The following is a 5,458-nucleotide window of genomic DNA, read 5'->3' on the forward strand; positions in this document are numbered from 1 at the left end:
TCACAGCTCACAGCAACCTCAAACTCCTGGGCTTAAGTGATTCTCCTGCCTCAGCCTCCCAAGTGCTGGGACCACAGGCACCTGCCATAACGTCCAGCCATCTTTTGATTGCAGTTGTCATTGTTGTTTAGTAGGCCTGGCCCAGGCTCGAACCCACCAGCCTCGGTGTATGTGGCTGGCACCCTACCCACTGAGCTATGGGTACTGAGCCAATTTTTTCTTATTTTCTTTCCTTCCCTCAACCTATGCCTGACTCAGTCTTTTTCTTTTTTCCCCAGGTTACTCTTCTCTCTCTAAATTCTCTTTCTGTGTTTTCCTATTTGCTCACGTAAGTCAGCGTTTCCTCTTCTCATCCTTCCCCTTGTCCTTCCTTCCTTTCCCTTTCTCTCTTTCTCTTTCTCCTTTTCTTTCCTTCCTTCCTTCCTTCCCTCCCTCCCTCCTTCCTTCCTTCCTTCCTTTCCTCTCTCTCTCTCTCTATGTCGCCCTTGGTAGAGTGTCTGTTGCATCACCGTTCACAGCAACCTCCATCTCTTGGGCTTAAGCAATTCTCTTGCCTCAGCCTTTCAAGTAGTTGGGACTACAGGCGCCCACCACAACGCCTGGGTATTTTTCGGTTGTAGTTGTCGTTGTTGTTTGGCAGGCCCAGGCCAGGTTTAAACCTACCAACCATGGTGTAGGTGGCTGGCCCCCTAGCTGCTGAGCTACAGGCACTGAGCCCCCTCATCCTTTCTACCCATCATCTCTTCCTGTCAATTCCCTCTTTTGTCTCCACTAATACCCAATAGCTCTGATTCTCATTCCCTTTGAGGATTTTGAGATTGTGGTCTAGGAGGAGGACACATGGGTTTAGATACTTATTAGCATGTTCCTCTGCAGTATCCTAGGAGATTGACCAAACAAACTGCCCAGAGAATGCAAGCTAGGATGTAGGTGTTCTAAGTCTTGTTGTTTCCTCTGTTGTCTGAGGTAGGCTGGGAAGAATGGTCACAACTGTTACTAGTGTAGTAAGGAGGGAAGGAACAAAGGGTTTGGGAGTGGAGGGACTGGCAGGGGCACTGATGATGATGTCTGAGATTAAGAGAGCTTGGGTCTTAAGTATTAACTTCTAGACACATATATGAGATCTTCAAGGATATAGATAATTACTTCTCTAATACAGGTCAGAAAACACAAAATCAGGTGGGAAGTAGCCCAGAGCTACAGATTTCATCCTCAGTTTCCAAGTGGCTTCATGTTACCTAGTGATGGACTTTGGCAAAGTCATCAATAGCGCCATTGAGATTAGAGTGAGATTCATGATGTCTGAGGTCTCTCTGAGGAGCAGGAAGGAAGATAATCATTTTGTCTACTCCCTTTGTTTGGAGTAGTATATTATGCCTAATCTGATTCATATAGAGAGGACAGAATAGCTCTGGTCCAGGTCATAGCCCTTAGAATGTTAGAGCTTGAAGGTTCTACTGTCACACTATCTAGAGGTTCCCAACTACATCAGTAACCCCTGGAGAGTCTCTTAAAATGTGGATTCTTTAGCTCTACCCCAAATCTACCAGATCAGAATTTCTAAGAATGGGTCTCAGGAATATATTTAACAGCTCAGTGTCCATAGCACAGTGGTTACAGCACCAGCCATATACACTGGAGGCTGGCAGGTTCAAACCCAGCCCAGGCCAGCTAAACAACAATGACAACTGCAACAAAAATAGCCGGGCATTATGGTGGGCACCTATAGTCCCAGCTACTTGGGAGGCTGAGGCAAGAGAATTGCTTCAGCCCAAGAGTTTGAGGTTGCTGTGAGCTGTGACACCACAGAGCTCTATCCAGGTGACAGAGTGGGACTCTATCTATAAATAAATAAATAAATAAATAAATAAATTAAGCACATATGATACACATGCAAGTCTGGGAAACCCTAAACTCTCTCCTTCCACACATGAAAGTTGTGGCTCAAAAGTCCATTAGCTAGCTAGCTAATGGCAGAAGGAGGACTAGAAACTAGTGTTCCTTCCAGCACAGCACCCTCTGACCCATTGAGCAGGCAAAGACCAAGGCATAAAACTCAAACCCTCACTCTTTTTAAGGAAGTCGCATAGTCCTTTCCCTATTACCTAGGGTTTCTGACTTCCCATCAGTCTTGGCCAACTCGCAGTTTGCAAGCCTCAATAATCTGTTAATAAATCTATGCCAAGCCTTCCTCTGTCCCTTCTACCCTCTATTCCTCCCTTCCTCCCACTCTTCATTCTTTTCCTTCCTTCTTCTTCCTCTGTTTCTCTATTTCTCCCTCTCTCTCTGCCTCTCTACCTCCTCCTCCCTCTTCCTATCTACCGACCCACCTCTGTCTATCTCTCTGTCTCTGTCTCATATTTTCCAACAGGGGGGAAATAAACCTATGCTAAAGCGTAGCTATTCCAATTCTTTCTCTTTCCTTATTGGGGGTGTGGCTCACCTCTGAGGTTGGCTAGGATCAGCACTGCTGATCTTGCATAGCTAAGAGGTTCTCATATAAGGGGTAACTGATACAGGCAGGAGGGAAACTGTAAGAATCACAGAGGATAAGCTAGAGAGAACCAGGATGTCAGATCCCTGTAGAGATGTTGGGGTAGGTAAGAGTCCAGGGTGCAATTTAATCAGGGTGGACAAGTATGTGGGAGGGCAGAATTAGGGATTCAGGCAATACAGAGCTTGGAGCAGAGGCTAGGCAGAGCCTCCAGGCCCTTACCGTGGGCAGGATAGCAGAACTGTAGTCCTGTGTTTGTGAGCCTTGCCTTCTGAGCTCTGAGATGATGAGGAAGTTCAGCCTGGCCCCTTTTCTCCTTTGCTCCTCTTGCACTGCACTTGCTTGTTTCCTCCCTCTTCTACTGCAGTTTGCGGCTGTGACTGGCAGAGTTACAGCCAGAGGGAAGGAGTAGGGTGGATAGAGGTATGAGCTCTCTCCTTAGTCCAGCCTCTCCACCTCTTAAAGACCCAGGACACTGGTCAATGTGAGGGAGTAGTGGGGGGTTGGGTGGGGAGAAAAGGAATAAGGGAATCAGGGGGGTGGAGCCTCGCTGCCTTTCATCTTGACGCCAGCCCTCATTGACCTTAATCCCGCAGTAGCTCTCAAAGTGAAACCCAAGGAGTGTCTGAGCTTCAGTGCTCTGTAAATCCTGGCTTCTCATTCTGGTCTGTTTCTACATATAATCCAGCTGTCTTTGCCCTTATTTCATCTGACTCCTTTCATAGTGCTTATTTCCACCTTCCTGTTCCTATGTCCTGCATCCTGACTTGCAGGGCATTGTCTGGTTCTGTCACACAGAAAAGGGTGAAATAGGATGGGAAAGGAGGAAGATGAGAAAGGGAAGGGAGTAGAAAAATAATCTTAATGGCTAGAGGGACAGGTTGGTTAGTATGTAGGTATATTTTACACACTTGCTAAATACTGAAAGGATGCATGTATGAATGTGTGAAATAATTCATTTGTTCTTTTTTAAAAATGTCTATTCATTCCTTCTTCTTTTTTTTTTTTTTTTATAGACAGAGTCTCACTTTATTGCCCTCAGTAGAGTGCCGTGGTGTCACACTGCTCACAGCAGCCTCTAACCCCTGCCTTAGGTGATTCTCTTGCCTCAGCCTCCCAAGTAGCTGAGACTACAGGCACCTGACACAACGCCCGGTTATTTTTTTATTGCAGTTTGGCCAGGGCGGGGTTTGAACCCACCACCCTTGGTATATGGGGCTGGCGCCCTACCCACTGAGCCAGAGGCACCACCCTATTCATTCCTTCTGAAAGCATTTGTTCTGCGCATCCAGTGTGCCAGCACATATATGCATGTTTATAAAGGTGTGCATATAGATGAAGCAGACCTATGATGTGTTAAGCATCGAGAGCGAAGAGAGGAACACAGGACTGGAAAGATACTCACTAGGAAAGGAAGGTAATGAGTGCCTTACAAGGGTGAATTAATAGGCAGCTGAAACAAAAATCAACATTGAGAAATGGGTTCAAATTAGGAGAGGAATAGAGGATTTTTTTTTTTTGTCTTTTTTGGGGGAGGGGACAGAGTCTCACTCTGTTGTCCTTGGTAGAGTGCTCACAGCAACCTCAAACTCTTGGGCTCAAGAGATCCTCTTGCCTCTGCCTCTCAAGTAGTTGGGACTACAGACCCCTGCCACAACACCCGGATAGTTTTTTTTCTATTTTTAGTAGAGACAGGGTCTCACCATTGGTTAGGCTGGTCTTGAACTCCTGAGTTCAATCAACCCACTGCCTCAGCCTCCCAGAGTGTTAGGATTATAAGTATGGGCCATGGTGCCTGGCTAGGAATAGAGGATTGTAATTGGCTTTTTAATGACCCCACTTACAGTGAGAAACCTAGGGAAGTCTAGGCACTGTCTTGGACTTGCATGTACCAGTAGCAGAGATAACCAATCCCTTACACACTCCCAAGCACTGTGACCTGGGATCTACTCTTTTTTTTTTTGAGACAGAGCCTCAAGCTGTAGCCCTGGGTAGAGTGCCATGGCATCACAGTTCACAACAACCTCCAATTCCTGGGCTTAAGCAATTCTCTTGCCTCAGCCTCCCAAGTAGCTGGGACTACAGGCACCAGACACAACGCCTGGCTATTTTTTGTTTGCAGTTGTCATTGTTTGGCAGGCCCGGGCTGGATTTGAACCCACCAGCTCTGCTGTATGTGGCTGGCGCCTTAGCCGCTTGAGCTACAGGCACTGAGCCCTGGGATCTACTCTTGCTCTGCCTTGGGAAGAGTGTGAAGTATGACTTTTTCTGGACCAGTAGATGACAGTAGGCAGCTGAAGGCATGGGACATAGCTCTGTACGTGGATTTCTGTGGCATCTTTTTCCAGCAAGGTGTATCTTAACCATAGGCACAGAGGGAACTAACTGTATGAAATGCTATGACTTGAAGTATACTGAGATCCAGCTGCCTGTCATGATTCCCCCAAACACTTCTCACCTGCCCAAGATTCTATAAATATCATTAGTAATTATTTATAGCTAAACCCTTTTAGTCCCATTAAAATAAAATCCTCCTAAGCAATTACCATAAAAATTAGAGTAGTGGTTACTCTGGGGAAGAAGAAGGAATTGTGAATGATGGGCACACAGCTGGCCAAGTTCTCTTTCTAGTCCTAAGTGCTAACAAGGGTCTTAATTTTATAATTTATTTTTATTTTATTTTATTTTATTTGTTTTTAAGACAGAGCCTCAGCTCGGTGCCTATAGCTCAACCGGCTAGGGCACCAGCCACGTATACCTAAGGTGGCGGGTTCGAATCCCCAGCCCGGATCCACCAAACAACGACGGCTGCAACCAAAAGATAGCTGGGCGTTGTGGCGGACGCCTGTGGTCCCAGCTACTTGGGAAGCGGAGGCAGGAGACTCGCTTGAGCCCAGGAGTTGGAGGTTGCTGTGAGCTGTGATGCCATGGCACTCTACCCAGGGGGACTGCTTGAGGCTCTGT

The sequence above is a fragment of the Otolemur garnettii genome, unplaced genomic scaffold, assembly GCF_000181295.1.
Source record: "Otolemur garnettii isolate 467f Iridium unplaced genomic scaffold, OtoGar3 scaffold00013, whole genome shotgun sequence".
Classification (NCBI taxonomy): domain Eukaryota; kingdom Metazoa; phylum Chordata; class Mammalia; order Primates; family Galagidae; genus Otolemur; species Otolemur garnettii.